The following is a 12800-nucleotide window of genomic DNA, read 5'->3' on the forward strand; positions in this document are numbered from 1 at the left end:
ACAATCTCTCTCTCTCTCTCTCTCTCTCATAAACACACACACACACACACACACACACACATTTTCTCAATGTCAACCTATTGGTGATAACACAAACCAATATGCATTCATGTTGATCACAGGATTTAACTTTACATGTCTAGATGGATATAAATAAGAACATGACAAGAACATGTTACATATCATTTTTCTGTATATATTACAGGAGTCCTGTTGAAATTGTGTTTATGCATATATATATATATATATATATATATATACATGCATGTGTATGTATATGAATTAAAAAAGTGTATATATATATATATATATATATATACACACATACACATATATACATATACATCTAGCTAACTAGATAGCTAGCTATCTTTCTATTTATATATCACCTGTCTACACTTTTAGAATTTCCTGTACTGCTATCTAGAATGCTCCATTTCAGTAAGCATTTTACATGCAAGCCACATACATAGCCACATACAGAAAGTGCTTACACTGAATTGACCTTACATACACATCTTTCAAAGCCCCCTTACTTGTTCCCATAAAATTGGGTATCAGCAAATCCTGCAGATCATTCCTAGAATAATTCCTGAAGCATCCTCAGCCTAGGTTAGGCCTCTCTGTACCCTTTTCCTTGTTGCTCCTGTTTGCTCTACCTCAGTGTCAGCTTCCCGTGATTTGGGACACACTGTAGTTCTTTGTCTGGTCTTCTGTCCCTTTGATTATCTCATGCAATAGACCTTTCCTCTTTTCTCCAAAACTCAGTGTTCAGAGTAGGGCAGTCCCAATTTCTCAATCCCTAGTCAATCAGATGAAAATAGATAACAATACTGATTAGTAAGAAACTGCAAGTTGCCTTTCTAACACAAGATCCTTCAATATCCAAATTTAAAGGGTGGCTACAATACTGGGAAACACAGATTTTGTCTTAGAGTTCCAGGGATATGCTGTGGAAGGGAAGTAGCTTTCAGCAACATGGCTCCTGTTCTATTTAGGTAGCTCTTCTGTTTTATTCTAAATTGGTTTTTATTGTGTGTTTTTTTATGAAGAGCATGTATTGGTAAAGTGTCCTTATTGTAGAGTCCTTATCTAAAAAGTATGATGTTCTTATCACTTTTTCTTTAAATATAGCTGCATAATTAAAAGTTTGGGCAATTACTTCATTTCTGCTTCAACCTCTCCCTATATGATCTCCTCACACACAAAATCATTACATTTTTAAATTTATAAAATATCAAAACAAGCATGGATTTTCTGATTAATGCATTCGTATGATTCTTGCAGAAATTTCTTACACATTTTGGCTTTTCTTTTCTTATTTATGGACAATCAGTTTGAAGACTATAAATGATTTTGCAAGGTACTCTTAACTTGCACATTGGTGTGGGGGAAAAAAAAACAAAAAACAAACCTCATCATGATTAAAACAACCAAATCATATTATTTCCTTTACAATAAAAATAAATCTCATTGAAAAAAAAAACAGATTATTTATAATTACAACAAAGTTCTTAGCTAACCATGCATGACAGATTTTTTAAATTATTTAAAAATCATACCATGTATGTTTTGTATATCTTCATCTCTGTCTCTGTTTGTCTGTCTGCCTATCTATCATCTATCTGATTATCTATCTATCTATGTATCCCCATGTGATCACCATCCACATCAAGTTACTCATTTCAGCACCTCAGAAACTTCCCAGTTGTACCTCTTCTCAGTCAGTCCCCTCAAAGGAAAACACTCATAATCTTGGCTAAGAGCATAATACTGCACAATTTTTATTATTTTCATTGTGCTTTCATTTTACATAGGTACTAATGACATTGAAATTATGCTTCAAATACATCTTGCACATCGAACAAACATCTTTTATGAACATCGTAAATAAATGATAGTTTTGTTATCTGACAATTTTACCTAGAGGAAAATGCTAGAAACAGGCATTTCTGACATATATATATATATATACACACATATATGAATCATAACCAACACCTAACAGCATACTGCTTAACAAACTGTTCCTATATTTCAATTCCATCTAGCAACCTGAATGCTAGGTTTCTTCCATTTGCATGTGTTGTTATGCTCTTATCAGATTTAGATAAGATGCCCCAGGACCTAAGGAAAGCCTACTTTTTATTACTACCTTATTTCAACAATCCTGCTATATCCGGTAAACAGTTTACACACAAAATGAAAGGGCTGATTTTTAAAGACATCTTTTACTTTCATCAGCAGTGGTTCCACGTGGACAAACATGCTGTTAATTCTGGAATTTCCTCTTAGAATGCAAAACCCATGAAATACGGCCATACAAGTAACACTACCAGAGTCACCATCCTTACCAACCTTCAAGATTTTCAAACGTTTACCGACCCTGAAAAGGTTTAATTTTTGTGAAGCAGGCAGATAGGAAAATAGAGCCTAATTTTTATATTTGGTATGGATCAGAGGAGAAAGTGTGAATGATCTTTCAATAGCCTCAAGCTGTGATACGTCTCAAAGGCATCTAAGAGGCGATGTTGGAGAGATGCATGAACATGGATGCAGATTGGAAGGACGTAATAAAGAAGTAAGGAGGCAGAGCCTGGGGACAATCTATAAGTAAACCAGCTTTCTTGTGGAAAAAGCATGCTATCTTCCTTTCGGATTTGTTCATTTATTTGAGTCCCATGTTTTCAGAACCAACGGAATGCAAAGAATATTGGATTTACATGGTTCTAAGGTGCATGATACTTACGGGTACACAGTTCTGTTTAAAATGGGGAAAATTTCCCCAGTCAAGTTCCTCCAAAGATGGAGTGAACTACTGTGGGAAGCAAAGCATTTTAACTTTGCTGCTTCTATTCAAATCAGAATCACCAAACTTCTTGATAGGAGGACTACTACAACAGACACACAAACAAAAGATAATAAAGAGGCTCTACGTCTTTAGGTGTGTGGCTAGTTAGTCACAAGGTGTAGAATAATCCGAGTGTGAAAAAGCTGAACTCAGAAAGATCTAGAAGGCAGTGGGTGTGTGAAAGGGCTGGCAGCTTCATAAACTGGTATATTGGCCAAGACCAAGGGTAATGTAACCAACATTACATGACCAATTTTACTTCTTTAGAAAGATCAGCATGACAATTTCGTTACTTCACATAAAAAAGTTTTTGTGTTAACTATCTTCACTCACTGTTACTCCTCTCTGTTGGATTCTTCTCCCCAAGCCCGCAGACCAGAGCATAATTGGGTCTGCTCTTTTTTTTCTAAAATATTTTCAAAACAAAATAGCATAGCATTTAATAGAGAAAAAAAAAAAAATCCTGATGTCGAATTGTACTTTTGGGTAGATACAGAATTGTGGGATATTATACCTGTTTACTCTTTTCTTTCTTTCTGTTTTTTCTGACAAGAGATCTTTCTCTAATCTCTCATTATGTTCCTCCTTAGACACTAGTCACAGCATTTATCTTGGTATTATGCTTTTCTCTGTCTTTTGGGTGTTTGCCTTCCAGGGCACTGATAAAAAAAAAAAAAAAACATTATATTGGTGGATCTGCATTAAAAATCACTTCTTTGCCTGACAAGCTATTTAAAATGTCATTTGTGCTTTGTGAAGCCTTTTAGAAAAATCCAGAGACCTAGACTCAGATGACCCAAACCGTGTTTCTGCAAGGACTGCAATTTCCTTTTGAGTATTATGGTTCCAGGGAAGATTGCTTCTAAATATCTGAGAGAAATACTTTCCAGAATTAATGTTGTTGTTTACTCTATATTGATTTTGAGAGTATTTCAACTTACCCCGTATAAAGGACAAGTAATAAAATACAGTTTAATTATGGTAATATTAAATAAAACAGTGTAATCATTCCTTAAACGCGAGAGATCAAAGAGTATCTATTTAGGATGCACTTTTTGATTGCTGATTCTTAAGAATAGACAATTTCTATTGTTTGTTTTGCCTACATTTTCTTCTAAAGATCAAAAAGCCTAAGAATAAGAATTAGTGTAGTCCCCTACACTAAACATCATCTATTTATGAAACAAGAAGCGATAATAGTGGTACTTTTAAAGAGAATGGGCCTCTGAGTTAAAATATGAATGTTTATTGATCACAAATGAATCTGAAATGTCACCTAGTTATTACATAGAAAAGAGCTGATTGAAAACAGGTGACCTTTACCAACGTGTGTGAACCATTTTTACTGTTCATTAAAGGATAAGCTATCTACATAGTCCAAGAGGTGGATATGATATATGAAATGCATTATTTCAGTGGTTACAGGCATTGCAAATTTTTGAATTAATCTAATTATTTCTATAGTTTTGGGGTTTTTTGACATTTTATGAAAGTGACATGGAAAAGCAAAACTCTAATCAGGATGGCAGGAATTTAACTGCCCAAGAAGAAGGGAAAGCTGATGGATAAAAGATTGTTCTTGAATTCAGGGAAGTGCATTGCCTGTCCCGTTTTATAAAGGATTTTTATATATTAGTGCCTGTTAGTTGGAATACAGTAAGTAGTGAATGAAACAGGCATACAGCCTGCCATCAAAGAATTTGGAATTTAGCAGCCAGAAATGATGTAATGAGTTGTGTGATTGCAAACCGATAGGAAGAGCATTCAGTTATACTGATATGGGCTGAAAACTATTGGATAAATTGACACCTTGAGTTTTGTGGTCAAGAGATCTGGCCATGCAAAAAGTCAACTTCATATGACAGACAGAAACCATGAATTTCAGGGATAAGGAACAAAAAGCTGTCTGAGAAATAGACTGCTAGATGTTACGCAAGGCTGGGAAGGATGCAGTGTCCAGGGGTTGCACAGAAATGGATATCACATCATAGGTTGAGTTATTTTCTAACAAAGAGGAACACTGTAAGGGAGACTTTACACAGAACAATATAATGACGTCTGTGTTTAAACAGGTCAGTCTTCTGACAGTAGGGGCCATTATTTTGTGGAGAGGAGGCATATAACAAAGAGACAGATGAAGGTTGTGTGAACTGTGGGGACACAAGGATGGGAATCCATGTGAGAGAGATTTAGAAGGCAGAATTGAAAGGTCCAGATGTTGATTGGTTGTGTAGGGTTTGAGGAGTAGTAAGGCAAAGATGATAGCTGGATTAGTAACTTGACCCACTGGATAGGTTACAGTGTCATTTAGTGAGATAGTGAAGAGAGAATGTACCATTTTGGGGGTCAAGATTGCATGATCCTTCTCTTCATTTCTCCATTTCTTCCTTCTTTCTTTTATTCCTTTCTATAACATATATATGATAGACACGGATCTAGATACTGAAGCTTCAGAAGTGAATAAAATCAGGTTTTGATATTCACAGAACTTATGGTCCATAAGAACCCATTATTACTAGACAATAAGTATTGAATATTAGATGAACAGTAAGGAGAAAGGAGAGGAAGGGTGATATTTTATATGGGATGGTAAGATAAATATTCTGTGAGTAAATTACATCTCCTACTTAATTTTAGTTACAATTAACAACAACATACTGCACAACAACTCTGCAAAAGAGGCAGAGTTTCTGCCCAATAAAGTAGCACCTTGTATTCTGTTTCTGAAATTAAAAGGTCGAAATGTTATCCTCCTAAGAATGTGAGTGACCTTAAATTTGAATGGTTCACTTTGAGTTTAATTATTTTCCAAGTGTAGAGACAAGAACGTGGACTTGTCTATTAGGACACAGTGAGGAAGTAGGAGAATGTGAACTCTTTCCCATGTCAATACTAGTTGATGTGGTCATCCGTTGTCCGCCATTTTCCCTAAACTCTGAAGCTGAAATAAATTTGTTCACTTAATCATGCAATCAAGTCCCTGAAAGTCACATAGTGATACACACTGGCCAAATTCATGCTCACTTAACGTCTTATTTTGTTCTAAGTCCTCAATCTGAACTACATATCCTTGGCACAGGTTTCTGGGGATGTCTTATACTCTCTCCCTTCAGCCCTACCAAGAACTAAGTTTCTCCTCTCATATACTTTTCTATTGTGTTTGGTTGTTTGTTTTTAACTTATATGTGTCTTTAAAAAATAATAATAATAATATATTATTATAATATATATATATATATTTTTTTTTTTGAAGTGGTGGAAAATAAAATGCAAGATTCAGAAGAGAACACCGAGAACACCAACATATCTATCTTTCCCATTCTCACAGTGCTTTAATGGTATCCCATTGTTCCTGGGTTGAAGTTCAAACTCCTCCCACTGCCAAATAAAAAGCTTCCCCTCTTATGCATACAATACTACCATTATGCTAACGAGACTAATGCGTCCTGGAGGGTGTCAGGGACTCTCTTCTCACAGCTCCGTGCCCTTGCACCCAATATGACTTCTTTGAGTAGCTTATGATCCTACCTGTTATGTCTATCTAAACTCAAGCTATCTTTCAATTTACAGCTCAGGCAACTTCTGAAAAGTTTCCCGTGGTCCCACAGAGCTGAGTCAGGAGCTACTCTTTATGCATTAAAAACACCTACTAGATGTCTTCCATGACTGCACTCCAGAGTCTACTGTAACTGTCCTTTCTCTTGTCTGGCGCCTCACTTATAGGTAGAGTATATAACACATAGGAACTAGGGCTTGTCAACTTGCATCCCTAGCATGTAGCATAGTGCCTGATACTTAAGTAGCACACAATAATTTCTGAGTAAATTAAGTGGATGAATATAAGTCTTTTAAGACATATGCTTGAATCTTACACAGTCTTAAACAGTGTTTTTTGTTTGTTTGTTTTTTTGTTGTTTTTTTTTGGTACTTGACTCAATACACAGACCATATAATTAAATAATTAGTTTGGGATATTCACTCATTCTTTGTTCAATAGATATTTTCTGGGAATCTGCTCTATGCCAGGCAGTACGCTAGGCCCTGTGTTGCCACTGTGAATTAAACAATAATAATTAAAAAAGAAAACTGCCTTGATGGAGCTTCCATTCCAATGTCTAATGGGATGCTGGGAGATAATAATACATAAATTTAAAAGCATATAGTTATTGGGATATTAAGCATTATAGAAGAAAAATATGGAGAATAGGGAATTCTACGAATAGGTTTGTAATATTAAAACAATAATATGAATTATCCAAAATGTGTGTCTATATTAATGAAATATTATATTTTCCTTAGTGTTTTGCATATTTTATCCATATCGAGGACATGTGGCCGTTGGGAATAGAAGGTGAGAAAAAGTTACATTAGGGGAGAGAGCTGAAATCAATATACTTGTCATCTAGTTTTGGGAGAGAAGAAAGTTGAACTGATGAATAATGAAGCCTCAGGACTACATTCCTAGGATGAAAAGAACTGAAACATTGTCTTGTAAGTCAGCATTTTCTGATATATATTTTTTTAACTTTAGTAGGGAATTATCCTGGCTAGTGCTAAAGCCAAAATTTTCTACACATTGAGAAGTGGGGTTGGAAAAGCAATGATAACCCTGCCCCTATTTTATTGCAAATAAATAGGTTAGCAATGCTTACCTAAATACATTGTTTTCTAAAACATTCAACTATGCTATTTCCAGAGCGGGTAAGTGGGAATCAATAAAGGATTTGGAAAAAAAAAAAAAAAAAAAAAGCTTCTCAATTTTCACCTGGCTCTGAACTTCCCATCACTCTTCTGCCATGGAGAGAGCTTCTTGAGAAGTTCTATCTACCTGTGACCCAGTTTGAGCTGGGCTGTTCAGTCGTGTCCTAGGGTAGGTCTTTGAATGTACATCCACCAGTGGCTACATTATGGCAGAAGGGGGAGGTTGGGAAAGAACGAGGGCTACGTTTCTCATTGACCAGCACCATCAGCGTCCCTGAGAGGCTGTTGGAAATGCAGGATATCGGCCCCACTCCAGAACCATTGGACGAGAGCCTCAAATAATGTGCATGCCCGTTCAATGATGGAATTGCTGGTTGACAGCAACAATCCTCAACCTTGTCTGCATATTAGAATTAGCTGGGAGATTGTTTAAATCCTGGTAATCCAGCCACATACTTGCCTCTTCTGTTTTCATCAGAATAACCTGTATGTCTCAAAACTGTCATCCATGGGTCATTTCTCAGAACTACTAAATCAGTAGTCCAGGTATGAGACCCAGGAATCTGCTGCTCTAAGACACATAGCCATTGATTCCTATATATGCCAAGAATGCATGGCTTGGAGGAGGAAAACAATGAATTCCATTGCAGAAAATACATTTCACTATGCATATTGCTTGAATCAATATACAAAATTGGAATACTTTTATGTAAATGTGTATGTATATATGGACATATGTATGGTGATAATATATGTACTCGTATGTAGTCAGTAGAGCAAACAGACTCTTGTACATGTAGATGGTTTTTTTTTGTTTGTTTTTTAGTCCACTTTCCAATATTCAATCCAACTGTCAATTTCTTTATCTTTTTCAATATTGTGGATATCTTTTGCCATGAACATGAATTATTAACTTCCTTTTAACCTCATTTCAATATAAGTGGCATTGAATTTGTATCTACTTTATTTGATTTTATCCTGAGAGTAGGTCAACTCCCCTTAGAAATATGTACATATTACAAATACTAAATTTCAGTACTTATTATCCATACAGTAGAGCTCTTTCTCTGTCAGCAGTAATCAGAATTAGTTTGTTGCAAAGACTTGAGCACTAACCTCTTTCAGAATCTAAAAGGACAAAGTATATTCTTGTCTCATACACTGGTGGCTATGGAATTTACAAACTCATTTATTTTGAGTCAGCCAAGAGTTAAACTAGTTTGAGGGTAATATAATTAAGTTGTACTATCTTAACTATCACCTTAAAATATTCATGAATATCACATCAAATACTAGAAAAAGTTACCACATGCAAGGTGATAAAGAAGTATAAACATGATGAGTTTAAACACAGCCTGATCTGAGCAGGAATCATAGATCCACTGGCTCTGGTATGCCCTAAGCCCAGTTACACGTCCTCTCCCAGCCTATATCCCTTCATTTGGAAAACCGGGGTAAATAACCCCTGTGTTATTATTTTGACTTGATTATACAATCATGCATATAAAGTTTAGACCCTTCCTGTCTGGGATTTAGGAGGCATGTTAGACACTGCCTCTCCCATTTTTATTTTTATTTTTTTAATTGAAAATACCACATACTGAGGAAAAGTTTATAAATCTTAAGGCAACTTTTATAAAATTTCCACAGATTTTTTATTTTATTTATATTTTGAATCTGCCTACTCTAAGTGAGATTATCTTATGTTTTCTGATCTCACAGAAGGAATAAATTAACATCAAATGGATTAAAAAAAAGAAAAAAATGGGATTCAATATAGAACCTAGAGGTAAGGTGGCACATAGGGATAATTTAAGTGAAAAATAAGGAAGTCTGATTGAGAAGGCAGGTGTTACCGAATATAAATAGCTCTTAATTTTCAATTGTACGCAAGATTTTCTCCATTCCCTTTTCAGTCTATATAATACAAATTAAGACAATTACAGTGATAAACCCCTTAAAAATGTTAGATGTATCTTTTTGAATAAAAACTACACTTGTCTCCATTTTTAAACAAATATTTCATTATACACTACACATATCCTTCAATGGTCAATATATCAAGTAACTACATTCAATAAAAGTTCATTGGGTAGAATGTCACCATCAATTTTGAACTCAGCACAAAGAATACTCCAAAATACAGAGATGTTTTCAGTAATGGACACGTTTGCTCCTAGCAAATGTGGCGCTTTTTGGTTAATGTTGCCTCTTCCTGCATAGCAAAGTTGTTAAGAAAAAGAAGACTTCAAAGACCCAGTGACAATAATTGTAGTGGACACACCCTTCTCTCATGTATCTTTTAATCAGTTGAGAAACCATCCTTCAAAGAAAAGAAATAGAAGTCTCAGTACAATAGAGGTAGACAAATGTCTTCAGGCTTTGACTAAAACATGCAGACAACCAGCAAGTGCATGTTAGCATCTATGGATATCCTAAAAGTAGTTTATTCCTGTGGGGGAAGCAATGACATCAACATCATCCTACAAAGCTCCCCAGAAAATTTCAGAAAGATAGCCAATTAATATAAACCGTGTTCTAACATCTTAATGAAATGTCCCATCTCAGGATACTCATAGGAGGAAGGCAGAATCAACATTTTATGAAATATGAATGCTCATTCTACAAACCACATTTAAGATAACTTCATAAATCTTTGCACAAAAGCAGCTAGATAGTTATAAAGTGCTTTAGCATAACAGATTAGTTATTGAATTTCAATTTGTGTAAGTGTATATCTTAACATGATACATGTTTATATTTTAAAGGATGTTTGTTTTATTATTTGAAAAGCATTTTGAAGTATAAGCACTACATAATAACAAGGTAAGTGGGTGCTATTATTCACTCACATGCTAAGAGTGCTAGCCAATCGGTCATTTATAACAATAATGAGCGAGTTATTTTATAATTCTTCATTACATAGAAATGTATCATAATGTGGGATAAAACCATCAGGCTAGATTTATATGTACAAAGTAGAAAATAAAAAGTTTAGATTTCTCGATTTAACTTTGGAAAAAAGTTGCTTCCATTCTATGTAGATATTTTTAACAAACTTCAGAAGAAAATGGGCTTAGAAGAAATAATGTGGTCTAGTTTACCTAAATTACCTAGATAATCACCCTAAATGATATAAAATTCAAGCTTTACCTCACCTCACTCTAGTTGGATAACAAAGTGCAACTTCAGACATAAAAGCCAAGATTTCAATAAACACATAAACTTAATATCTTCTTAAAGAATTCTCCAAGCATTTTGGAAAGAAGTGTACTTTCTTTTTCTTTTTTTATTAATCTATGTTATAAAATGAATCCATCTCTCTTGTACAAGAACTATAAATCATACAGATATGTTAACTGTTTTTGGTTTATTGTTCTTAACAGCTACATCAGTAACCTTATCATTTAAACTTTAATTCCTAAATGGACACTATTAAAACATTCAAGGATTTAATCTTAAATCCTTAAACCCAGATTTAAGGATTTAAGAGGCAGCTCAGGAATGTTGTTAAATAGAAAGCTGCACAAAATTCCAACTCTCATTTGCAAATTTTCTTTCCATGTGACTTCACTTTGAAGCTTTGAGACTTAGAGATTATACATATGATATGACACCAACAAAACCCTGCAACACACATCAAATTATTTTAGCATTGGACAGTTCTCTAGATTATGAAAAGGGTAAAAGGAGAAATTAACTTTTTTCTTTCAAGAGTCAAGAGACTCTTTTGTTTTCCCTTGATGGAAGTCAAATACTATTATTTCAAAAGAAATTTGTCTGAATCATTATCCAAACGTAGGTTTTCATTCTAGGACACTTGCTTATAAACTCAGCCTTTTCCTGAGACAAGCAGTCACTTGCTGCAGTGCAGAATGGCAGTTTAGTCAGTTAGAACTTTCAATGCAGACATGCAGTGCGATGCAGTCGCCCAGATCAGGCAGCACTTACCTTCCCTGAAATATTCTCTGTGAACGATGTGAGAAATCAGTCAAATAAACCCTGAATGGGGTGGGGGGAGATCTAAGTTTTCAATCAACACCTTCCAAGTGGCTTCATGCTGTGCTTCTTTTTCCTGTTTATGTTGAGCCCCTCACTGTCTAAGGACAAAAATAAAAATAAATAAATAAATAAATAAATAAAATTAAAATAAAATAAAGAGAAATAAAAACAAATATGTATATAAGCTGAAATCCTCGGAGGTTCCAGTGAGTAAAGGAGGACTGCGCGCTGCTTCTTCACGGGAGATCCTCCGTGAGCGTGGTGCATTTGGTGGCTCCCTAACTGCTGTGATAGGCTCCTGTCAGGTCCCGGAGCTAGCGATAATCATTGACCTGATTAGCAGAGAACTCTCCCGGTGCACAGGCAACACGTACGGAGGGTCCGTGGGTCTCCTGGGAATTGGCAAAGGTACAAGGCAACTTGGGAATCTTGTCTTTTCCAGCCTAATGGATGAGCTACAACTATGACTATAATTTGCACGATTAGCCCCCGTGTTAAGCCGTGAGAGACTCAAACAAATATGCTTTCTCCTGCTGTTTTGCAAGGTGCATCTGTGTTAGGTATCGGGTACAATAAGATAATTAATAGACTGATAGAGCTGATTTGCAAGACAAACCTAAACTGAAAAATGTTTAAAGCAATGAAGAGATAGCTGTGCTTGTCTTTGTCCCACTCCTGGTACATACTTCAAGCTTTGTCTATGTAAAATGAATTTATAGGTTTATCAGAGTCTCTAGAGTGCAGCTCTCCGATTTATATATATATATATATATATATATATATATATATATATATATATATATATATATATATATATATAAAAGAAGTATTCATACTAAATTAGCATGTTTGGCAGTTTCTTACAAAGGACTCAAGCCAAGATATGGAACATGCAGCATTGCTTGTGTAGTTTTGCAAATATCATTTTAAATTATCATCACATTTGCAAAAATGTTTGTATAATTCTATTAACCGGAGTAACACAGGGGGTTACATTACACCTTACTGAATTATCTCTTCTATTATCTGTCAAAACATTGATTTTCGAAAACAAAAACAAACAAGGATATGAAAGGATAAAATTATCAAACAATTTATATGTAGCTGTGTGCCATCAACAACCTGCAAAAACCCACCTACTGACCACCTGACCACCTTTCATCAAAAGTTATCACTTCCCCAAAGAGATAGGTAACATTCTCTCAAAAAGGTCACATAACTAAATGCTAAAGCCCCAGTGGTTAAT

General features: G+C 35.0%; 1 protein-coding gene across 1 annotated transcript in view; it reads right to left on the minus strand.

Annotated features, from left to right (window-relative positions):
• The window catches only part of CDH12 (cadherin 12), an 893592-nt gene that overhangs the window by 343486 nt on the left and 537306 nt on the right, over window positions 1-12800 (minus strand). Inside the window, exon 3 of the mRNA XM_033110569.1 lies at window positions 11504-11652. The gene's annotated coding sequence lies outside the window, so the exon portion shown is untranslated. The remainder of the gene's footprint in view (window positions 1-11503; window positions 11653-12800) is intronic.

The sequence above is a fragment of the Rhinolophus ferrumequinum genome, chromosome 7 (genome assembly GCF_004115265.2).
Source record: "Rhinolophus ferrumequinum isolate MPI-CBG mRhiFer1 chromosome 7, mRhiFer1_v1.p, whole genome shotgun sequence".
Lineage (NCBI taxonomy): Eukaryota > Metazoa > Chordata > Mammalia > Chiroptera > Rhinolophidae > Rhinolophus > Rhinolophus ferrumequinum.